The sequence below is a fragment of the Dromiciops gliroides genome, chromosome 3, assembly GCF_019393635.1.
Source record: "Dromiciops gliroides isolate mDroGli1 chromosome 3, mDroGli1.pri, whole genome shotgun sequence".
NCBI lineage: Eukaryota > Metazoa > Chordata > Mammalia > Microbiotheria > Microbiotheriidae > Dromiciops > Dromiciops gliroides.
The window spans coordinates 10,028,224-10,054,654 of record NC_057863.1 but is presented as its reverse complement, the minus strand read 5'-3'; positions in this window follow the sequence as shown (position 1 = coordinate 10,054,654).

Here is a 26,431-nt window from a genome sequence, read left to right as displayed (position 1 = left end):
TATAAAATGAGTTGGAGAAGGCAATGGCAAACCACTCCAACATGCCTGCCAAGAAAGCCCCAATGGGGTCACACAGAGTTGAACGCTACTGAAAAGAAATGAATATGCAGTAGATAGAGCACTAGCCCTGGATTCAAGAGGACCTGAGTTCAAATCTAGCCTTAGACACTTGACATTTGACTCTAGGCAAGTCACTCAACCCCAATTGCCTCACCCCCTCCAAAAAAATCCTTGCAGTTCTTCTGGGGGCAGCTAGGTGCTGCAGTGGATGGAGCACTGGTCCTGGATTCAGGAGGACCTGAGTTCAAATCCGACCGCAGACACTTGACACTTACTAGCTGTGTGACCTTGGGCAAGTCACTTAACCCTCATTGCCCTGCCCCCCCCCAAAAAAAAAGAAAAAAAAGAAATGAATAGCAATAACAGACATATCGATGTGCATTCCTGTACACACATAGATGTACATCCATTATGTATAATATGTCTTATATTCATATGTACAGATATGAATGTAAGCCAAGGTTCCAGTCCAAAGAGTTTCCAAGCTGAAGCTTAAGTTGCAACTCTCCTAACTGGAGATGAATGTTCCATTCAAAGCAGCTTTTCTTCTTGACAGATGGAGTTGGCATGACTTACTAAGAGTAAAATTGCCCCCCACTCTAGAAAAACACATGGTTCTAGACTGTCTTTGGTGAAAGAACCATGGAGACACACACACACACACACACACACACACACACATACACACAGAGACAGAGACAGAGACAGAGAGACAGAGGACAGAGAGAGAGAGAGAGAGAGAGAGAGAGAGAAGACTTTAGAAGCAGATGTGTGGGAGACGGCTCCTTGATTTCCAGATCACCTCCCTAGATTTTTCATGGACTTTCCCTTAGGTGAGATTGATGAGTCCCACTTTAGTGAGAAATTTTCTTTCCATTGGGAGTATCCATTCTGTTATATTCTAATCTGTTTAGCTTCTTCAACTACTGTTTGCTATATGCTTTGGATAAAGGAACTTACTCATTATTCACTATTTGTGATGGTCTCTTTTATAGGGAGCATTTTCTGGGAAAGAGTTGAACCTGCAAACTTGGGGTTGCCCCTATCCCTTTAAGCGATAGTAAAATCAGCTTGAACCTTTGAAAAACCCTTTATGTCCCTAGGCCAGCAATATTTAGGGTGAAAGACACCCCTCATTCTCTTCTAGTACCCCTTTCTCACAGGAGAACAGAGTGACCAGCTCCATGGCACCTTCTCCTGCTCCCTTCCAGGCAAGAACCAAAGTTTTCCTTGGAAAAAAGAGAGCAAGATTCCAGAGATATCGGTCAAAGCATCTCCATGAACCACAAATAACCCAAGTGAACATACACAGTCTTTTCCTATCCATATTCATATACATATACACAGGTTGGAATAGTGAGCAAACAACTGTCCTTCCAGTTAGGAAGACCTGGGTTCCAAACCTATACCTGACATATTCTGACCCTGGTCAAGCCACTTCATCAGAATTGGACAGTGACCTGTATTGGTAGCAGGAATTTCTTCATGAAGAGTTCCTTACCCCAAAGAAATCTGAGGTCCTGATGCCCCCAGGAGTAGTCAGCAGGCTAGCGTCCTGTTGGAATGCCCTTTGGGGATGGTAACAAGAGAAGCAGTGATGGCTAAAACCCTATAACATAGACTGGTGCTTCTAGCCCATGGGGAATGGCCTGAGCTGCCCACTCTATGGGAGTGGGCTCCTTTGAGGCTAATGAGTCCTGTTTAGGGGCATAGGGTATTAAGAAATTGAATCTCATTTCAGAGGCAGGACTTAAGGTCCTTATTTCTTTCTAAACCTCTATTTTTCTTTCAGAGTGAGTGAAGAACAATCATTACTGGTGAAATCATCAGAAAAAAATCACACCCTGTCAGGGAGGTGGGGGGTGGGTGGGTGATTTCTCATCAAGGAGCAGCCAAAAAGCTTGTTGACTCAATTCAAATACTTTCTGGCTCTTCTCATTTGAATTCAAATTTCAACCTTAACCAGCTCTGCAAAACAGGTCTATCCAGGAAGATTGTTTCAGAAGAACTATGGGATTGTAGAGGTTGGGGGAGGCAGTTCCTCCTCATTAGCTCACAACTACATTCTCCTTCTTTCTTGTTTTGTGCTAGTGCTGGAGCTATATTGACTGAGTTGAGATTTGGGGTCTGGACCAATGTAGGGAGCCCCCAAATTCTCAAATTACCTCCACTAGCAACTTGTCTGTAACATTCTTAGAGAGTGTCCCTAGGTTGGTAGTGGAGAAACAGTATGGCAGGGGTGATTAAAAAATCAATCATTTATTAAGTGCCTGCTATGGCCCTGACCTGGGGCAGCCAGGGGGCACCATAGTCCACGAAGTGCCAGACCTGCTTCAGGAAGACTCATCTTCATTAGTTCAAATCTGGCCTCAGACACTTACTAGCTGTGTGACTCTGGGCAAGCCACTTTGCCTCAGTTTCCTCATCTGTAAAATGAGATTAATAATAGCACCTGCCTCCCAGAGTTGTTTTGAGTATCAAATGAACTAACCCATAATGTGCTTCACAAACCTTAAAGCCAATATTGTCTATTATTATTAGAGGGTTTCCTGGGATGTTGAGAGGCAGTGACTTGCCTAAAGTCACACATTCAGTGTGTCAGAGGTAGATGAATTTTGTGACTGAAGCCGGTACTCCAAGCCACTATGGCATTGAGCTTGAAGTAGGCTTTCCTAAAAAAATCACAAGAGCAGAGCTGGTCTCTGCGCCCAGGAGAGTCACTACCAGCTCCCCCCATCCCTCAGATCTGCCCTCACCTCTTCCCAAATTAGCTGCCCTGGGTTACCTCAGCTTTTGACCACTGTCAGGCCTAGCTCTTTTTCCTTGGGGAAGGAGGCTCTTGGCATTAGCCCTGCATACTGATGTGAAAAATCATTATACCCTGAATTGCCAAACTGCTGGGGCTGGCATTTACCACACACATTACCCACAGACAAACTATAAAATTATAGTTCTGTTCGGGTGGTTTATGCCCAATTTCAAATTGCCCATCCCAGCAGGAAATCATAAGGAGAGATGAAGGAAGCTTGTGAGGGAGGGCTAGGCAGTGGGAAGGAGGGGCAGAAGCATCCTCTGATTAGTTCAGATGAAAAATGATTTGAAAAACACCAATGTAACAGCAATAACAAGGTTCATTGGTCTGATCTGTTATTTGCAAACAGATTAGACAACCTGCTGGTTCAAGTCTCTTTCCAGCTTGATGGGGAGATTGGAAAGTAGTTTTCTTCACACCCATACTCTTTGAGACAGAGCCCCCATCCCTTGGGCTAACACAGCCAAAGAGATGAGCCGTGTCTAGACAGGGAGGGAGGGGGGCAATGGACTTATTCTGAGACTTCAAGGCTCAGCTTCAAAGTTTCCTCCTTCCCAGATATCCCCAGTGTTTGGGTTGGGAAATGCTGGAAGGTAGACATGAGTCTTATGTATCTTTGTGCCTCATGTGCCCAGACTTTGGTTGTAGCCTCAGCCTCTACCCTTCACTCTCCTCTCCTACTTTGCCCATATCCAATCAACTGACAAGTTCTACAGGTTCTGCCTACACAACATCTCTTGTATCTGTCTTTTCTCTACTCATGGGAGCCTTCTTGGTTCAGACCCTCATCTCTCAGCAGTTTCTCTTACTCCAATTACTAGTAGCCACTAGACCTTGGTGACTCTGGGAGTGAGGCTGATGACTTTGTGTGCCTCTGCCTCACTTTGTATCTCCAGTACTTAGCACAATGCCAAATCAAGCCATCACCCCTGGCAACATTGGTCCTCTTTGAAAATGACAATGAAGGACAAACAACTCCAATCACTCCTTCATGTATTATTATTCCTTATCACACACTCAACATTCCAGCTAAAGCAGCTAACCCCTACAGGAGGCTTTGCTTGACACTCCTGTTTTTAGGGTTCTTCTTGCCCTTCATAGCCTCCTCAACACCTTTCCAGTCTCCTTATACCTTGCACATACCCACTCACCCACATAATCTTTAGTCTTCTGTTCCCTGAACAAGATATTCCATCTCACAACTCCAGGTCTTTTCACTGGCTATCCCACACACATAGAATTCTCTCGCTTCTCATTTCCTCTTCTTGGCTTCCTTCCAATCCCAGCTAGTATTTCACCTTCTACAAGAAGTCTTTCTCAACTCTACTTAATCATAGTGTTCTCCCTCTGTTTCTATTTATTTTGTCTACAGCATGTTTGTGCCTGGTTGTGTGCATGCTGTTTCCCTTATTAGATAGTGACCTCTTGAAGGCTAGACACTGTCTTTTGCCCTTCTTTGTATCTCCAGTACTTAACACAATGCCTGGAACATAGTAGGCACTTGATAAAAGTTTATTGTCTGACTCCCAGTGGAATGTAAATCTCTGGGGACAGGAATTGATTCTTTTTTCTTGTTTGCAAACACAGAACCTTGATCTATGCCTACCCCATGTAGGTATTTAGTAGATGATTGTTGGATTGAGTGGTATGGAGTGGAAGTTGAAGGCAGTCCACAACCACAGCTTCTGGAACATTGTAGATGCCTGGGAACTCTTTGTTGGCTTTGTGGCCAACCACTGTCAGGTTTTCCTTCCATTGCCCTTCATTCTACATGGCACCAACCGTTTGCCATCTGATAAGTCACGTTCTCGTTCTGGGCTTCAGTTTCCTCATCTGAAAAGGGAGGGGGTTGGAATAGAAGATTGCTAAGATCCCAGGCTGCTCAAATGTCTTGTGATTCTCTGATGCTGCATGAAGCCAGGGAGAATGGTAAGCCTGCCCCCAGAGCCAGCAGCCTCCCAAATTCCTCTAGATTTGCTTTTCACTTTAGCTCAGGTTCCTTAGGTTCAAGATGAGACTTGTCACTCTTCCTAACACTCTGCAAACAAGGAAACCTGAGAACATGAGTCCCTATCTCTGACATGGCAGACAGCTACTGATGAGGTGGAAATAATGCCCAGCCAGTGAAGCGTGTCCTCTATGTGTGTGAAAATGAGTGTCAGGTCATGGGTGCAGGATGGGAATCTTGAGCTCTATGGACCCTGACTCAAGAGGAAATTGATCATTGATGCAGAGTGGTCCAAAGGCAGATTACATATCAGTTTCTCTCATCCACTGGGCAGCCAGGGTTGTCTAAAGGAAAAGTTATTTAATCAGTAAGTAAAAGCCATCCATGTCACTTTAGGGATGTGAAAGTGGGTGGGAGAAGAGAATAACTCCTCACTGGAAGATTTAAAAATTCTAATTCTGATATAATCAAACTTCAGGAACTTGGAAATATACGTTGGGGTGGTGGTGGTGGTGGTAGTCTTAATTCTCACTTTTGGTCGGGAGTCTGACTTCTGAAAAGTAAATTTACTCAAATTGAAAAATATTTATTAGGGACCTTGTATGTTCCAGGCACTGGTGTTACAAAGACAAAAAATGAAACCATCCCTGCCCTTAAAGAACTTCCATTTTAGAGGCACATACAATGTGTCTACATACCCACAGATGCAAAGTATGGAAAAAGGGATTCAAAGTCATTTCAAATGGAAAAGAGTAATTTCAAACAGCTGGGAGCAATCAGAGATGAGGAGGCAATACCTGAGTCAGGCTTTGAAGGAAGCTGGAGATTCGAGGCAGGGAGGGCATTCCAGGCCCAGAAACCATGGGAGCAAAGGGTTTAAGGAAAGAGTTGGAATATTATGTAAAGGAAATAGCTAAGTAGCTGGTTTGACTGGAACCCACCCAGATAGGTAGGTGGAAACATGTGAAAGGCTTTATATTCCAAAGTGAGGGTTTAATATTTGATCCTAGAGGCAATAGGGAGTCACTGGGGGTTATTAAGTTGGGGGTGAAGTGAGAAGTACTGCACTTTAAAAAGATAGCTTTGGGGGCGGCTAGGTGGCATAGTGGATAAAGCACCAGCCCTGGATTCAGGAGTTCCTGAGTTCAAATCTGGCCTCAGACACTTGACACGTACTAGCTGTGTGACCTTGGGCAAGTCACTTAACCCCCATTGCCCCACAAAAAACAAAAAAAACAAACAAAAAAAGATAGCTTTGATAGATGGAGGATGGATTGAAGTGGGGAGAAAAGCTTGAAGCAGAGACCAATGAGAAGGTCGTTGCATCACCTCAGGTGATAAGGACCTGTGTCATGCTGTGTGAACATAGAGATGGAGAGGAATGTGAAAAATGTGAAATTCACCCATACTTGAGGAAATTCATTTATTCATTTAACAAACATGTATAAAAGGCATTCCCCATGAAGAGAGGGGCATTTAAGTGGCATAGCGAATAGAGTGCCAGGCCTGGAGTCAAGAACACCCATCTTCATGAGTTCAAATCTAGTCTCTGTCTCAGACTTACTAGCTGTGTGACTCTGGGCAGTTTCCTCATCTATAAAATGAGCTGGGATAGGAAATGGCCAACCACTCCAGAATCTTTGCCAAGAAAACCCCAAATGGGGTCACAAAGAGTCAGATGTGACTGAAACAACAACAATCATGCAGAGAAATACATATATATGATTTTGTCCATGTTCTCAAGGAGCTGACAGTCTAGAAATGAATCATTATTTTTTGTTCTTAAACATCTTTTGAGTAATGAACACAGGAAGTCAATTGTGCTGATTTTTTGGAGAATGGTGTTGTGGGCTGGTCTAGGAGTATGATTTTTATGTGTATAGGGAAGTCCCAGTGTGAACATTCTCTTCACTTATGCTGATCAGCAATTCATCTGTAGCACAGCCTTAGCAAGTTGCCTGGGAGAGGGGGCACTGAGAGAGTAAATGATATTTCCATGGTTATATAGCTACTTCAAACCAAAGGCATGATTTTGGTGTTTTAGAGGACTGCAAACTCCATATGAGGGAGCAGTGTGATGTTGCAACCAACTCCAAAGGCAGGATTTAACCCAGGTCTACTTGACTACAAGGCTGCATCACTACCCACTACTCTAGGCTGCTTCTCTCATGTTATATCATCATATAAAATAATTTAGAGCTTAATGGGCTCTTTGAGATTTTCAGTTCTAGCTCCCTCATGTTACAGAAAAGGACAGAGACCCAGATAGATGAGGTGACTAGCACCAGATGACACTGGTCATAATGGGGCCATGATTTGAACCCATGTCTTTTGACTCTTTCCACTGAAATGCAATTCCCTTCTCACTCCATTCTACTGCTTTGCTGGCCTTGGGCAAAGGCATAGTGAGAGGATCATTAATTCCTTAATCCTCAGGCTTGCAAAAACTGCATATTGATTTTTGACAGAGTTTGTCCTTCCTTGAATAAAACCCTAGAAATCTAACAAGAAAGAAATCAGTCTAGTCATACAAAGGATCTGAAGACATAATCCTTGCCCTCTGGGGGAGCTTAGAATTTAACAGTCACTTTCTTCTGTCTCCCAGAGCCCCCACTAGCCATGGGCTAGGCTTCTAATAGAGGTCCAGAAACATTCATGGAATTCTAATGTTGCTGGAGGGAAGTCCATCCCAACTTTTTTTCCTCTTTGCTGCTTTGGCTGTATTCAGATACATTCAGGCTGGGGATATGTGGGTGTCCATTAATTATGGGAAGGGGCTCCTTCTTTATGATTTCTGCTTTGCAACCAACCCAGAAATGCGACCGGGAGTAATTAGAAGCTCTACTAATGAGTGGGCGATTGTGGATCAGGTTGGGGTCAGTTGGCTCAGTGACAGGTGAGCAAGAAGGATGGGTGAGTTTGCCCTCATCCACCCAGGCTGCCCAAATGGAAACTCCCAGAAAACCATCAGAAAGATTACCCAGCATCCAAATTGACAGGTAATGGAGTCCTGATTGCTAATAACATCCTGTCCTCCTACTGACTGACAGCTTAGAAATTGAATTTCTTAATGTCTGTTCGAATGAAGAAACCCTCCTGTGATAACTGCACAGAGACTAGTCACGGTCAAAATGTTCACAGTGTGTCTGCTAGATTTAGGATTGTTTGGGATAGGAGAAATGTCCCCCCTCCCCCAGTAAGGAGCCAGATCATCTTGCTTAAAACTGACAGCGTCATGTGTCTCACTTGAGACATTAAAACGTTTACTCTACTCGGAAGCTATTGGCTCGAATCTTATCTCTTCTCTCAGATTGAAAACCAATACAATGGATTTCAACAAGCAGTTCCTATCTGTCTGCTACTGTCTGCTACTGTCTGCAAGGCAATCCAAGGCGATTCAATTCAATCTAACCCAATTTCACTCCAACAATCCAAAGCACTCTGATGAGCCCTTATTGAACATGTTTAATGTGCAATGATCCGTACTAGGCACTACCAAGGCAAAACCTGTTTTTTTGTTTTGTTTGTTTTTTGTTTTTCTTTTTGCGGGGCAATGGGAGTTAAGTGACTTGCCCAGGGTCACATAGCTAGTGTCAAGTGTCTGAGGCCAGATTTGAACTCAGGTCCTCCTGAATCCAGGGCCGGTGCTTTATCCACTATGTCACCTAGCTGCCCCTAAACACCTAGACTATTTTTTTTTGGTGAGGCAATTGGGGTTAAGTGACTTGCCTAGGGTCATACAGCTAGTAAGTGTTAAGCATCTGAGGCCAGATTTGAACTCAGATCCTCCTGACTCCAGGGCCAGTGCTCTATCCACTGTGCCACCTAGCTGCTCCTGCAAAACCTGTTTTTAAAGCCAGACCCAACCCTCAAGGTGCTTACATTCTTTAGTGTAATCTTACTCTGTTCATCTCCCAAGGAAAGAGGCAAATGGTCTGAATGGGATTTCTGAGCCATCTTTTTTTTTCTCTGTTCTCCCTCTTGGAGAAGAATTATTGTTGCTAAATACTGACATGTGGGTTGGGTAGAAGGTGGGGAGGTGGAGAGAGATGAAGAATCAAGGGCTGGATAACTGAGCCATTCTGCTGTCAGTCTGTATGACTAGAATAATATAATCATAGTGCTACAGAGCTGGAAGGAATCTTAAGGGCATAGCAACCCCCTTATTTTATAGATGGTGAAGCTCTGATCCAGTGAGTACATGAGTTACTCAAGGTCTCTCACAAAGTATTAGTAGCACCAACCATATTACAATCTAGTCTTTCTGATTCACAACTGAGAGTTGTTTTCATTTTTGTTCCCCCCACCCCATACTCTAGGGACTTAAGAGAAATGCACAATTTAGGGGAGAGAGAACTGGCTCTGGAGCTAGGGAGACTTGGGATAAAGTCTTGCCTCTAACTCATACTGGCAATGTGACTCTGGACAAGTCATTTCACTGCTCCCAAAGTCTCTAAATCATGGAGAGCATGCTGCCCTGAATTGGGAAAGAGAGTCATTATGCTGGAGTTTCCTAAGCCAATGAAATCCCAAGGAATCTTCTATACTAATGGCATACATGTCGTCCCAGCTCCTGTTTCTAATCTGATGTCATTTACAAAGGATTTTGACAGCTTTCTAATGTTGACAAAATGAGGCTCATCATATTCTTGGAGAGCCAAAGATGTCCAAGTTCCTTTTATTTTCAAGGCTAAAGGGAGCCCCCGATTGAGGAGGTGTTAGATTGAGAAGGCCATTGCCCATTGTTCTCTCACCATGTTCCCATGTGCTTCAGGACCCTCTTTTCTGGCAGTTATAGGTGTGTTTCTGTCTACACAACTTGGCAAATTAGGACCAAGGTTCATAAAGCTTGGAGCAGGAACTTGAAATTCCTCTACCAACAACAACTAAAAAAAGGTCTCCCTAGGCCAGGAGTGAAGCACATGAGTTCAGGTCAATGTAAGTGTTAATGGCAGAGTTAATGGAAGAAGAAGGAAGAGAAAGGAAAAGGCAGAGAATAATATTTTTTTAATTAACAAATATGAACGTTTTCTTATATGAAAAAGAAGAGAAGATGAAGCTTGTATAGATATGTAAAACAATGGATCTCTCCTCTCTAGGCATCTAGGTGGTACAGGGAGTCAGGAAGACTGGAGTTTGAATCTATCATTAGATGCTTCCCAGCTGTGTGATCCTGTGTAAGTCATTTTACCTCTATTTGTCTCAGTTTCCTCATCTATGATACAGGGGTAAAAATAGCACTTACTTCACAAGGTTGATGTGAAGGTGAAATGAAACAGTAATTGAAATGACAAGAGCTAGCATTCATATACTGCTTTACACTTTACAAATATTACCTCATTTTTCTCTCACAGCAACTCTGGGAGGTTATGCCCATTTTATAGCTGAGAAAACTGAGGCAGATAGTAATGAAGTGAGTTGCCTAGGGTCACACAGCTAGGAGTATCTGAGGCAGGTTATGATTTTAGATCTTCCTCACACTTTCACTGTGACTCCTCCCTGCTTACCATATGTACAGTGCTCTGCAAACATAAAAGTGCAATATAAATGCTAGCTATTAGGTGTGCCTTATTGAAATACAGAGTCGACATGGTAGGTACAGCCCAGGCATGCTTGTCTGTGGGCTTTTCTGAACTTGGAACTTGGAAGTTGATACTCATCTCTTGCTTTCTTTCTTTTTGGGGTATCGTTGTCATTCCCTTTCCTTATCCCCAGAACTATATTGCTTGTAGAAATATCCACCATTGAAATAAGTCAGCACAATAAAGGAAAACAAATCTACACATTGTATGTGTCTGTAAATTCTTGTTTTATTCTGTGCCTCTAGTCTATTATGTCACTGCCAAGGAGTGGGAAGCATGCTTCAGCATCTGGTTTGTGAAGATGGGCTTGACCATGGCATGATCACTATTTTTAAGTTTTTCAAATTTGTTTTCTTTCCCAATATTCTAGGCCTTGCATAAATTATTTTCCCGAGTCTGTTCACTTCACACTGCATCAATTCATACCAAATCCTCCAAGGGTGTTCTGAATCCATCTTTTGTCATTTCATAAAGTACAATAATATTACATTATATTCACATGCCATCACTTATTTGGCCATTCCCTAATTGATAGCACCTGCTGTATTTCAATTTTTGCTGCAAAAATGGGCTACTTTAAATATGTTTTGTAGACATGGTTCTTTTCCCTCTTTCTCTGATCTGTTGGAAAAATATGCCCCAGGTGAGGTATTGCTGGTTTAAAGGATATACCCAGCTTAGTGACTTTGGGGCCATAATTCCAAACTGCTTTCTAAAATGGTTGGACTAATTCCCAGTGTACTATTGTGTCTACCTTCCTGTAGTTCCTCCAACAATTGTAATTTTTCCTTTTTTTCATATTTGACTATAGGATGGGTAAAACCTTAGACTTATTTAAATGTGCATTTATCCTATTGGGTTTTTTTAACCATTTGAATGTTGATAGCTTGTCTTTCTTCTTTTGAAAATTGCCTATTCATAGCTTTTGACCAGTTTTCTATTAGGGAATAGTTCTTAGAAAGTAACCCCCCACTCCCTCTCCCCACCTCCCATGACATGGTTTTTCGTCATGTGAATGAATGAATCCATTACTACCAGAAATGTGAATATGGGAAAAAAGAGACTGTGCTTAGACTACATAGTCAATGGAAAAAGGCTATTTCCAACCAATTGGTATGTCAACACAGGATGTTCAGACATGCCAATTCCCTGATCTATGAATGGGTCTAAAGTATCTCCTATGTGGACCATTATAAGTGATATGGGCTTGTGCCTAACCCTCATAATACTATAAAGAAAAATGGAATAAAAATTCTTGAGGGAAATGAAAATCCTACAGACTTCACAGAGATCATGAAATAATAACCCTAAACTCAATAATGCTCCAAAAATTAAAATAAGATATTAGGAATGAAATTCAGTTAGAAATCAGAGGTTTCGGCATAGCATTTTGAAAGACAACATGGTACACAGTTTAGCAGATATGGTACAGAATGTCTCCAAAGTAGAGGCTCTGAAAGAAAAAATGATTGTCTTTGAGTGCAAAAATAAGGAAATGGGAAAAAATTGGCAGAAGATAAACAAAATATAGCAACCTTTTAAAAATGTGAATTATATACAAGTCTAAGTGAGTGACCTTGAAATACAGACAACAAAATACTAAGTGATAAAATTCACAGTTCTCTAGAAGTGAAAAACTCCATAGTTAAAGCTCCAAGACACATAATTGTTCAATTTCATTATTTCAATCATGAACAACAAATTTTACAAACTGCCAGGATAAAGGCCTTCATCTAAGAAACCCCGCCCCCAACAATTCTAATAGTATTACTCATGATAATTCTAAAGTCATGAGAAATTGAATAAGAGAATACAATGGTATATTGCAAAATGCAAAAGAGCTCAAGCTACAACTTGAATTAAATTATTCTATAAGCTGAGTATAAATCTAAGTAAAAAGTTGTACCTCGATCAAAGGAAGGCATTTCAACCAGCTCTAAAAAACAAAAACAAAAAGCCTCAAGAACTCAGAGGTAAGCACACTATTTATTTCTTTATTTTTCATTCAAAGACCATCATTCTGAAGCATCAGGGAAGCATCTGCTTTATCATTTTTGTTTACTGAAGGATTTGGAGGTGACAGGGTGGCTGGGCCAGGCCCCAGGACATCTCAATAAGACCATTTGTCATGCACAGTGGGCCTGGATCAGAGCCTTTAGACAAAAGTCATCAAGAGCTGCTCGAAATATATGGTATAATGGGGAGTGCTTTGTTTGGTTTTGGTTTTATCCTCAGACAGTTTCCTGCTTTATTAAAAACTGATTAATACAATAATTCACTGCTGCTCACAGAGAAAATCACCTAACCTATGTGGAAATTAAATCACCACTTCCTATTCATAGCATTTCCATACAAATGAAAGTCCCCCTAAAATGGATTCTCCTAGGAGACCTCTATCTTGTAAGAGTCAAGGAAGCATTAATTGCTCTCTTACTATTTATGACCATATTCTCATTAATGAGGCCCCACTGTCCAGGAAAGTAACAATGGGCATCAGGAACAGCATGTTCAGCCCCAGGGACAGCAAGACAGAACCAAGATGTGACTAGACCAAAGCTCTCTCCTAGAAGGCTTTGTCCAATAAGACCATGACATGGGTCAAGAAAATGAGCTTGTGAGAGGAAGGGGTATGTGAAAATTAGCAAAACGGTAGACACGCTTCTTGGTTTGGGTGTTGGTCCTCTTCCTTGCTTAGTCAGACTCAAGCATGGGTCCTTTCTCTTCAACAATCAGAGCCAAAGTCAGGACTCCAGACTTTCTCTTGATCAAGGCAAATGCTTTTCTAACCACTGAGAGGAATGAGGCTTCAACTTCTCTGCCTTGAGGAGTTTCTTTTCATTCATTTGTGCAGCAGATTTAAGGTGTAAACCAAGAATGAATACCATCTCTGCTTTTGTCTGCCCAGCAAACCAGCATCTCTGCTTTGCACCAAATTTCATGCACAAAGAAACTTTATTTTTCATTGGATCATAAATTTGTAGTTAGAAGAAACCTTAGAGATAATCTAGTCCAACCCTGTCATTTTAGAGACTAGAATCCTGAAACCTAATGATTTCAATAGATTTGCCTAGGCCACTCAGGAAGTAAGTGGAAGATATGATATATTAATTCCATTGGCTATTGGGAAGCATTGGTTTATCCATCCATTCATCCGTCCATCCGTCCATCCATCCACCTGCCCATCTGTCCATCATCTGTCCATTTATCTGTCTGTATCATTTTATTGTTCTATCATTTTATCATTCTATTGAGCTACATATTAATAGATATACATCCATATGCACATATATATGTATTATATATGCATATAAAATATATAGATGTGGAGGGTTTGTATTGATGCTATTTCCCAATACCAATACAAATGTGGCCCTTCTTTGTAACAGGAAAGTAGAACTAATCTAAAGAAAACAACATATTAATCATGTCTCAAAGTGTATGTCTTATTTCATATTGGTAGTCCTCTACCTCTCTCTACCAAGAAGAGACATGTGTGTTTCATAATCAGCTCTCTAGAGACAAGGTTGCTCATTGCATTTATCTGAGACCCAACATTTTAAATGGTATTTTCCTTCATATTAATGTGTTTACTGCACACTGAAACAGCATTAGGGGTTTTTTGGGTCATTTTTGTTGTTTTGATTTCCTCAGTTTTCATCCAGGGAACAAGCTCTCCTGGAAGACATTAACAGTAGTTTGGAATAGGTCCTGAAATTATCCTACCAGTCAAGGCCTTGTATTCTCCAATTCTCCCTTCCCTTGAGAATCTCACTTATAGACCATTCACTAAAACTCTGCAAAAAGATTCCTGCCCTGTGGGGCTCCCTTCTCCCAACCTCCACGTGACACCTTGCTTGAATTTCTGCCTACTTTGACTTGCTCCTTGCTGACCTCACACCAGTCCCCTGTTCCCCTTCATGGTCTCTAGTTGCAACTCCCCCCAAAATTTAGGTTAAGAACTTGGTCAGACATGAAAGACACCAATGTTATGCACTGTTCCCTGAGCCATCACCAGTTGCCTTGACTTCTGTCCTGCTATTGGACTTTGATGACTCTGGAAAAAAGAGTGAGCTGATGAATTTGTGCAACTCATGCTCAAGTCAAGACATCATCCTGTTATGCCATTGGTCCTCTTCAAAAATGAAAAAAACCCACCATCATTAGTTATAGGACAGCTATTTGTTTCCTTCACACATAAGAGGGATAAAACACTCAGGAGCATACATTGGAAAAGACTTAGAACATCCTTAAAGAAGTAATAACTCTTCTTATATACTCCCAGGAGGTTGATACTTAAAACATTAAGACATGAAGCACTCTATGGGACTGTTGAATAGGCATTTCACCTTAAATTTTAGCTCTGCACTGTTCACAATCACTTCTTTAAGACCTATAACTTTTGGCAAGCCAAAGCATTCCTTATCTGTCTTCTTGTCAATGGTTGTCTTCTCCTCCCAAAAGCACTGAGTCAGATCTCCACTGCCAACCATTAAGACAAATTAGTGACTTCAGAACACTTGAGTTCATGTATCATCCATCAGGGCTAGAAACATCCATCTGAGAATTGGTGTACAGTCACCTGTGTCCAGAGAAATCAACATAAAACAAAAGGCAGTACAGAGAATAAAGTGTTGGGCTTGGATTTGAGGAAACCCAAGGTCAAATCCCACCTTGGACATTCATTAGTTGTACGTTCCTTGATAAGTCACTTAACTTCTTAGTACCTCAGTTTCCTCATCTGTAAATTAAGAAATTGGGCCTGATGGCCTGAAATGTCCCTTCCATCTTTAATTTATGCTTTCAGAAGCATCCAGTCTTCTCCTGTAATAGGAGACAGTAATTTTACTCCTGTAAAATGGGAGACAGTAATATCTTTGGCATCTGCCTCCCAAGGCTTTTACAAGGCTTAAATGAGATAATACTAACAATATACAGTATTGTATATTGTATTGTATTGTATATATTGTATTGTATTGTATATAATAATACAGTACTTAACTATGTGCCAGGCACTGTGCTAAGCACTTTCCAATTATTGCCTCATTTGGATCATCCCAACTAAACAATACCTAAACAAGAATCTCCTGTACCCCTGACCTGGCAAGTCAGTGCCCAGCCTTCACTTATGGTCCACCAGAAAAGAGGACTCCACTCCTTCGGGAGATAGCCCAGTTCAGCTCTGGACAACTCTCCTTATCAGGGTGTTTTTCTTAAATAAGACTGAAATCTCTCATATTCTCTTTTACTAGGACTTCCATCCATTGCTCCTGGATTTCTGGAATAAATCTAGTCCATTTTCCTCATAACAGTACTTTAAATACTAGAAGATAATTGTCATGTGTCCCTCTACCCCCAAGTCTTCTCTTCTAGCTTTGCCATTTTATTCAATCCATCTTTCCATCCATCTCCATACTAGCCCTCCTTTAGATGCATTGCAGATTATCAATGACCTTCTGATAACGTGGCACCCAGCATTGGTCACAATCATCCAGACTGGCCTGGCCAGAGTAGAAAATAGGAAGGTCACTATCACTTCCCATGCTCTTCTGCCACTCTGGGCAAAGCCTGTCTCTGAATGATCAGAATTCACCACTGTGGGATTCATTTGAATAATCTCTTTGTTTTTCTTTGGATCAAATCCTCTACAGAGTGCAAGGCTAATTAGGACCCCAGAAAGTCAATGGAAGACCTTCGGTGAAGAAGAGTATGAAATGGAACAAACTAAGGAAGAGAAGAAGAAATTGGCAGAATGGGAGAAGGAAAGGGTGACACATGACATTTGGATGGCCACAGGCTTTCTTCATTTCCAGACCCTGCAGCTAACCCGGGGTCATCATGATGAAAATTGGTTCTGATTATGCTTCAGACTTGTGGAAGGGTGACATATGGGACATTTCCTGCTGTTGGTACAGTGAATCCAGCTGGAATGTATTTGATGGCATGGCTATGTCTATTTGATGCCAAAAATCTGAGGAAAAAAGCAATCATTTGGACAGTTTACACAGGTAGACCAGACATCCAGACAGTAGCTTTTAAAAACTAATTCATTAATATTTTAACAAATTTATGGAATAAAGCATTTCCACTGCATAGTATCATAAAAAGATGATTGTACTGAAACTGTGAATTATGTTCAACTTGCTACTCCTTTTAAATACATAATAAAATTATGTAAATTTCTTCTCCCAACCCCTTTTTTTTTCTTCCCTCAAGTAGTAACTAGGAGGCAAGGCTGGAGTCGAGGGAGGAAATCAATTCTCCTAGGGAATGAGAATCAGATTGAGCTGACTTTGGAAGGAAGTCTAGGTTTCTAAGGGGGGGGAAGGTGAGTAGGCAGGACATTCCAGTGGTGGTCCATGAAGACTGGAGAAGAATGTCATGTAGAAGGAAGAAAAAACAGTCCAGTTTGGCTGGAATGTGGAATAAATAAAGGATAAAGGTGCAGAAACTCAGGGTTGGTGGGCTGGATTCTAGTGGGAAGGATTTTAAAAGATAGTTTATTGTTTCAATCACAGAAGATTTTTTTGCTGTATTATCTTAGAAGTAAGAGTGAACCATTGGAGCTTCTTAATGCAGTGGAGTGACATGCTCCAACCTGCAATTTGGTCATTTATGATTGTATATATGTGCTTTGCACCTCAGATGGTATTTAGGACAGTTTAGATCCTGGCACAGATATTCTTGAGAATATCCATGTAAACTCTGAATCATTTCCAACCTTTATATTCCCAATGATGAGAACAGTCCCTTGAACATATTAGACACTTGTTAAATGTTATTGAATTGAATCCATGGGGGTCTGAGAGTGCACATGAAGTCCACTCTGGAGGAATGGTTATTTCTGACTCTGCCAAAGTGAACTTTTCATCAAAAATTTGCGCAAATAGGGACCTTTTATGAATCGTCATTAATTGGAAATTAGACTTGCAGTGCACATCCTTTAGCCCTAACTGCCCTTTAATGAATTCATTACATTAAGAGTTAATTTACAACAAGTAGTTTGGGAGCTAAGCTCCCTTTACCATTCAGCTCTTGTCATCCCAGCAAGAGCCCAGTATTAACTACTGAAATGTATTCTACATTTAGAGAAGAAAAAAATACTCCGAAGACTCAGCCCTTCACAGGAGCCTTGGACACAGCAAACAACTGTGCTTTGGTGTGATGGGCCCACCATGAGCTTCATTAATCTCAAATGCCTGCAAGAAATGATCTGTTTTGCTGGAGCCTTGCTGTGACCAATCAGTCCCTCAGTGGTTGGTGTCAATTAAGAGCAAGTGTGATGCAAAGAGGATATTTTAAACCCTGTTTGACACTGAGTGTTTCTCTCTTCTTGTCTCTACCTCCCACCTGCCCTCTGTCCCCCATGGCCACCTCCTCTTCTCAGCTGGGACTTTGCCCATGGAAGAGAAACAGAGAAAACTGAGACCCAGTATCTCACTTCAAGGATTCTCATATAGTCTTGAAGAGCAGTACTGATACACAGAGCTAAGATAGAAGAAGATAGAAGGGGACCTTTCAGCCCCATCCAAACTCAGAGATCAGGCAGAGTCTATTCCTACTTTTCACTAGCCTTGGACAAAATCAATCAATCATTATGAATGTTCCAAGTGTTGTGCTAGGAGGTATACACACATTACTACAGTACATAAGTACACTGGAGATATAAGTATATTAGTTCACATATTCCTCTCTCCCCCCAAAATGGAATGTCTCCCTACCAGTTGGAATTTTGTGCCAGGGATGCGAGTCTCTAGAAACAGTTATGAAAATGGGAAATGTACTTGTGCCATGAATCCACACTAGCATGTGATGAATATGACTGTGCCTTAGGTGCTGGCATGTGGGAGACTGGGGAGTATTCTCCTTCCTCAAGAGCGTATGATTCTGTGCTTCCTTCCCCATGTGACTGTCATTCCCTGGTCTCATCTAGAGGTCTCCTAGCAAGTTCCATAATGTGGATAAGCCCCAGGTGTCTTGGAAGTGAAGAAAGAAAAAAATGCTTTGTTCTTTGAACTTGTATCCCAGAGCCTAGTAGGGTGCTTGGCATATAGTAGGTGCTTAATTAATCATTGTTGACTGATTGATGAGCCTCTTTAGAGTACAATCCAATGACTATTTCCTCCATCAGACTTAAACCACCATGCTCCATTCCTCAAATCAATTTTCCCCAGGTGCATAAGTCTAAAGCAGAAAGGTGTGGTAGAGGCCAGCTATTACACACCCTTCATTTTACATTTGACATGAAACTGAGGCCCAGGAAGGTGTAATGATACTCAAAGGGCCCACAGATAGGAAATTACTTTAGCCTGGATTTAAATGTGGAGTTGGTGACACCAAATTCAGCCTTTAAAGTTTAGTGCTCTTTCCACTACATTGTCCCTCACCTTTTATAGTTCTCCATAAACCTTTTCATTGGCTGACTTCTTCAAATATTATAGAACCTTGACTCTTTAGCTCTTTGGGTCACACATGATTTCTCAAGACATAGCCAGAAAGAAATCTCATTATTTAAAGCAGGCTTGACTGGAGGGGTCTGCCAGTCAGTCACTCAGACATTCATAGCTCTGTCCAGAGCACAAGCTAGAGTGTTGTAGCCCCATGATGAAACAAATACCCATTCCTCCTCTACTATTCTTACTTATGAGGATGGAGGAGGGGAGCTACTTGGAGTAGGAGATAGTTCATGGTAGGGATAAGTGAAGAAAATCAGGTTGTATAATGTCCAACTGATACTCTTCACTAGACCTGAATTCACTGAGGGAAGAAAATGGGTAGTCTAAAATAATGCTATAAGCAACATATCCATCATGGTACACTGTACCCCCTCTCAATCTATAATGTGCCCTCTGGGATTAGTTCCCCATGCTCATTTTATTATCTATTCCCCACCCCCAACCATTTTATCCCCATCTTCCTTCCATTCAAAGCTCTTTCCCCTTCATTCTTCCCCACAGATCTGTCATCTGGAATTCTTGCCACTTCCCTGTCTGACAGCCCATTTTCCTACCTGTCATGATCAATTCTGCTCATTAGCTCTCCCACCTGCTTCAGCTCAAGTCCCCTGACACCACATACAACAGCCCTGAAACATCCTTTTCCCAAGCAACCTAATTGTACTGCTCCTTCCACCTGAGGAGCTCCAAACCCTTTCCAAAGGTCAGTTGAAACATGTTGGTTTATGTCAGTGAGCTATAGGTTGGGTGTACACAGCACTAATGCAAGCAGATTGGGAACAGTCACCTGTTTTCTGGTCCCATCATGTGGAAGAGTTGCTTGAATCTATTTCTTTTCCCTTCATGAATTTGCTGAACTGAGCAACCTAGCAGTGGCTTGGGCATGTCGTAGACACAACCAGAGAGTGGTACAATGACCTATTGTTGATGTTAGAATGTTTTTGAAAGTTGCAAAATACAGAAGAGGGTATACACAGAAGTCTGTGCCACTGAGAGATTGAGCAAGTTGCCCGGGGTCATGCAGGGAGAATGAAAGGTGAGCTTGAACTCAAGCCATCCTGACTCCATAACCAGCTGGCCATCCATTATCTCATTTGCCACCTCATCTTCTCTAAGCTAAGTATATCTACCTCTTCAAACTGATCCCCACAGATCACATACTTGATGCCTTTCCCCATCCTAGTTGCTTATGGACACTCCTTGTGCATTCCTTTTTAGAATGTGGGGGCCTAGGGGTGGCTAGGTGGCGCAGTGGATAAAGCACCGGCCCTGGATTCAGGAGTACCTGAGTTCAAATCCGGCCTCCGACACTTGACACTTACTAGCTGTGTGACCATGGGCAAGTCACTTAACCCCCATTGCCCCTCAAAAAAAAAGAGAATGTGGGGGCCTAGAACTGACCACCAACACTTTCTGGGCTATGCCATAGCACCTTTGTAATTAGGAAGGATAACAATCGTAATGGTAAATAATAATCTCTAAAAGGAGGGAGGTTGATTTAATGACATCTAATACCTATTCTGTCCCTAAATCTATGATTCCAAGGCTACTTTGCAATTCACTCACTTCATTGAGAAGCAGAGAGAAAATGGTTTCAATGGGGGTCAATGATATATTGACAACTCAAGCATTTACCCCACAACCCAGTGTCATGTCTATCTGGTTCCCTGTAACTCTCCCCCTCCCTATTAAATTCACTGAACTGCTATATCCTTTCAGTATGATGGAGACATCAATTAGCTTAGTACACAGAAGTCAGGGCATTGGCTCAGGATGAGTACATGGGAAGTCCTATCCAAGACACAAGTGGTCCTGGAAGCCATAAAGAGCCCAGCCACCATCAGCTCTAAGCAATAGGTTAGTCTCCTCTCAGAAGCCCAGCATCATTTGTCAGCATTTACCGGTGCTAAAAGAATCCTGCGTTCCCAGGCACCCACCGTATTTACCAATAGCAGATGGGCCTAATGATCCCACTTGAAGCACGGTAAACAAGGAAAGCAAAGAATGAAATTACCAAGTCAACACACTTAAGAGGAACCAGAGAGTCAAACTGCTCATTTATTTCTGACAAACATCAGGTGACATCCTTCCTATTGATCTCTTCCCTGGCTCAGGTGGAAAGGCATCTGTCCCAGGTCAGTTACACAGGGCTTAGGGCTTTCCTCTTGATTTCCCCTTAGCTGACAGTACATCAGTCACTGCTTGCAACAAGGATTGTTCTACATGGCCCTGACATTTGCCAAGACCACAAGTGGGAATACCTTTGGAACCATGGTGATTTACCTGGCTGTTCCTCTAAACCAATATCCCAAATGGTGTCCTGTAACAAAACGTTTAAAAGCACCAGAAATAAGGGGACTTTTCCACCCCACTGGTTCTGCCCTCCTCTCACTCACACACTTGTACAGTTCTCAGAACATCATCCCCTAAATCCTTTACTCGATTACAATAAATAATGAACACTTTCATGGGGAGCTGGGTTAGGAACCTATGAATCAGAGGGGATAGCACATCAACTGGTTTTCCTCCCAGAATCCCTAGTTTGAGGGATTGTCAAGGGCAGCCATCATTCATGACTTTCTAGAGAGAAGAAAAAATATATACCTTGACTCTACTTGCAGACGATCCAGAAACAAAATCACTTTTTATGGATTCTTTTGGTCTAGTCATTCAACAGCTGTTGTTCAGTTGTGTCCAACCTTTAATGACCTCTTAAACCACGCTGTCCATGGGATTTTCTTGGCAAAGATACTGGAGTGGTTTGTCATTTCCTTCTTTCTGTTTGCCTTCAAACAGAGCTGAAATGACTTGCCTAGGGTCACATAGCTAGTAAGTGTCTGAGGCTGGATTTGAACTCAGGTCTTCCTCATTCCCAACTCGTTAGTTCAAATATGGCCTCAGACATTTCCTACCTGTGTGACCCTGGGCAAATCACTTAACTCTGTTTGTCTTGGTTTCTTCATCTGCAAAATGAGCTGGCAAAGGAAATGGCAAATTACTCCAGTATCTTTTCCAAGAAAATCCCAAAAGGGGTCCCAAAGAGTTGGACATGATTGAAAAATTACTGAAACAACAAACTTACTGACTCCAGGGCCAGTGCTCTATCCACTGAACCATCTAGGTGCCCAGCACATAATAAGTCTCCTTCTCCTTCTCCTTCTCCTTCTTCCTCTTCTTCTTCCTTTATTATTATTATTATTATTAGTAGTAGTAGTAGTAGTAGTAGTGGTAGTAGTAGTGGCAGTGGTAGTAGTGGTGGTGGTAGTAGTAGTAGTAGTAAATGTTTGTTGACTGACTGTCCACTGTTACTTCACAAAGACCTTTTTCTTGGAGTATACTGCAGGTGACTGCAGGAACTCTCCTAATTTGAAGGAAACCACAAGGCAGGGACACACACACACTCTCTCTCTCTAAAACAAAACTTCCGTATACCTATAGGAAACTGAGTGCAGCAAATACAAAGAACTCTTCATAAAAGTTAGACCTTCATTATATCACCTCATACCTGAACCTTGTCTCTTTGTTATGTGGTAGGATTCTGTTTCATCAGGAACAACTCCATTTTTGGTCTGGGCAATTACTTTCAACAATCATTTATGAAACATTTTGTGAGGGCCAAAATTTGATATAGTAGTAGGCCTCCATCAGTCTCGGACGACCATGGATCAGCGCCTTGAAGAGTCACAGGCCACAGTGTGGCTGTGCAGTCCATTATGGGAGCCGCAGATCCTGAGTCACTTATAACTGGTAACTGCTGTATCCTGTGTTGTATCTACCCCATGAGGAGTAGCTGGAGTGTCCTCTCCATGGCACTGGCTTCGGCGGATCAATATGGGAAACAAGCTGTTGTCCATGCAGCAGGTTTTCCCTCTCCACAACATTGGTGGATCCAAAGGAGAGGCAGAGCCAATGCAGTTTGGCACCAGTGCCGCCGCAGGAGTTGCCAGAGGGATGTGATGTCCAACATCCAACTGCCTAAGGGACTCCGACTCCTGATTTTTCCTCCGGGTTAACTCCAGAAGCCTTTTCCACATATGGGTATAGCCGCAAGGCAGAGGAGGTTTAAAATCAAGGTTTCTTTTCCCTAGGTGGGTTGCCTGCCAAGGCTAATGAGCTCCACCTGCCGAAGCAACTGGTTTTAAGGCGCCAGTGACTTGCCTTCGCCCCTTCTCCTGTTAGTGGAAACAGTTCCACCATGAGAAGGCCAGGAGTTGGGCTTTGGTTGTCAGAGGCTATTTGAGACACACACTATTGGAGCATTTTAGAGAGAGTGGGAGCTTATCCCCACTCCCATCCTGGCATGACAAACCTTTGGAACCATAAAATTTGATATAAGGACTGTTATTTGGGTGACTCATCTTAATATTGGGGTCCTGGAAAGATGAGGGACCTTTTAGGTTCACCCTCCCCTCTGAACTGCCCTTTTTAGATATTTCTCCCAGGCCAATAAGAAAGGAGCCTCTAAGCATTAGTTCACAAAAGGATCAGATTTTATTACTTGGGAATTAATTAAACAACAAAAGCGAAACTAATAAAAATAAAAGATAAGGAAATAGGAAAACAGAAATACAGATAAAGATTATTAACTCTAAACTTAGCCTATGCAATCCCCAGACCGTTTTCCAATTAAGCTAGCTCAATGGAATTTAGGGTTTTCTGTCATTAACTCACCAAACACCTGAACAGCCCGCCAGCACGTGCCACCAGGACAGCAGTCGCCACACAGAGAGAGCAAACTCGTGCTCCAGAAGTGACTGGAGAGCTAGCATTCCAGAAGTGCCCTCTAACTTCCCTTCAGGGAGCGTTCAATCTTTTCTCCCCCAAAACGGGAGGTCCTTCAAAAGCTGCCCATATGACAAATAATTTTTACCACAACTTGCAATGTGTAGAGATAGAAAGACAGAATTAAATAATCATTATATTATGAGTTATACCAGAGGTATCAAAATCCTTGGGGCTGTATGTGGTCTGCTCCAGTGTAGCCCAAACCAGATTAAAATGTTACTGGGAAATTTTTAGCAAAATTTTTTAAAACCCAACAATATAACATAGATAATGTTAATTTTTGGTTTTTCTAAGTCAATATGCCACCTGAAGGAATCCATTTCTCTTTGAGGTTGACACAACTGGGCTAGACCATAACTCCCAAACTCTGTGAGTCTCTGATTCAGTCCCTGCCCTCAAGGACCTTTTCTGTATTGGGGTATGGAGAACAGATGTACATATATAATCAATGCCAAATACATACAAAGTAATTTCCAACATGAAAGGAAGTTTGTTAACAATAGAACAAGAGTGCCAAAGGGCAGAACAGATTGTAGGGAAAACTGGGATGGAGTGAGGAATGGATAGATCTCTGTCTTGATGGGCATGACGGAACAGGGACTGGTGAACAGGGAAAGGGATTTCAGTTCTGGCAGCCAGCCTACTACCCAACAGGGCTGGAGAGTTGAAAAGGGGAGGTCTAACACAGAATGACATCATTTGAACAAGACTCTCACTTCCTCAAGGGCACTTGTTTGCACTATCTGTCGCTAGGGCATGTCCCATTTAAGGGCTCAGCCAAGGGCCTAAGGGAAATGCAGGAATTCCAAGAATAGGTGGCATCCAAGAGAATCCCACCTTTCTCCAGCTACTTCAATACCATAAACTTCCCTGTTCCAATCCCTTGACCTGGCACTGTTGAGGCAGCATGGTGTCATGAACAGGGCGCCGTACTTAAAGCTGTGATTACTTGGGTTCAAATAACACCACAGATACTAATTATGATTCTGGGAGAGTCACTTAACCTCTCTGTTCCTCAGTCTCCTTATCTGTAAAATGGAATTAGACTCCATGATCTTTAAGATCCCTTCTAGCACTAACCCAGCTCTATCAGGAGATAGCATTCTTAGTCAAGATTCTGGCAGATGAACTGATTCATGCATCTGGGTTAATAAGTGATGGAGCTCACAGAACTGAACCCATACCAAGATGGCAATGAGAAACCCATCGCCTTTATAGACCCTTAACTGCCTGTGTCCAGGGGATCCCTGGGTCCTGTTTGGAGGCAATATATCCATACCAAGGTACTCAAGGTGGGGTTGGGAAAACACAGTTCAGAGGAGAGAGCCTGGAAACAGACCCACTGCCTCCAAGTCCCCAGTATGGAATGGGTGAAGATTCCTGCCCCCAGGACCCCACCCAGCCCAGGGATGAGAGCCAGGGGGTGCTTCTTGGGGGCTCAGAGAACCATTTCTTTGGAGAGTGATGCAGACAGCTGGTCATGGGTGGCAGGAGCTAAGCTGGCAGAGCTGATCATTTAAAGGGAAATGAAGGGTGGAGGGGTCCTATTACACAGAAAAGTAAGGAAAGCAGATGACAGCCCCTATGGTCCCAAGGAAAAAATAGTTCCTGATACCAAGGAGCTTCTACTTTCTCAGAGGAAACATGACACACAAATCCAGATGATATTTGATCTAGGTTCCAGCTCCTATTTCCAATTCTGAACAGCTTCCCCCTTGAGCAGAAACGAAGTCAAGAAGATCTGAATGCAAATCCCACTCCATTCCTTTTCTAACTGAATGACCCTGGGCAAGTCCTTTGACTTCTCTGGGCAATCTGTAACACGAAGTTAGACTTGATGCTTTCTAAAATCCCTTCTAGCTTTTAATATATGATTCTATGCTCTTCCTATCACCACCCCCAATGCCTCAGCTCAGTCACATCTTGTTGGATGCCATCCCTGAATCTGCATGACCACCTTTGTCCCCATAGCCTTTCTCTGTGTAGAGACCTTCCTCCCAAGCTGCCAGCCCCAGCCCATTGCCCAGGCTCTTCACGGATGTGTTTAGACAGTCACCAGCCAGTCTCTATGGTAGCCTTGTCTGCCTCCTTCCATTTCATCTACAGGACAGCATAGGAGACTTTGTCAAATGTCTTGCTGAAATCCAGGCATACTCTGCATATATGTCACTTCCTTGATATGCTAGTCTAGTAACCCAGACAAAAAGAAGGAAGCCTACCTTTATAGCCAGAAGGGTCCTCAGAAGCCATGGGAGGGTAGGGACTATTTAATTTTGTCTTTATTTCTCCAGCACCTACTACAGTATCTGGCCAATAGCAGGCCCTTAATAAATGTTTGCTGCTTGTTTGCTTGTGCTATTGTAATCCCTACATCATAACAAATTGGGAGACTGAGGCCCAGAAAGTCTAAGTGACTTACCCAAAGTCACATAGTAAGTGGAAATGTTGGGATTCAAACAAATCTTTTGAAACCAAGCCAAAGGTTCTTTGTGCTCCACCATCCTCATTGTGAGCATGTCTGATTTTCCCTGTTGCCCCACAAAGTCGAATTGAATGTTGGTGAAAATTGAAGGCTTTGGTTGCCCTGCAGGAACTAGCCTTTTGTTGGGCCTGCACAGCAGGCATTTCCTCCATCCTTCCCAGAGAAATCTCCCTCAGTGACAAACCCTTTGAGTGTTTGCTCCTGTATCCTTTTTGCAGAGCTTGGAAATTATAGATTAACTAGAAACCTCGTGATTGGGGATTATTGAATTCTTACTGGGCTCCCAGCAAAAGTCTAACTCTGTAGTCA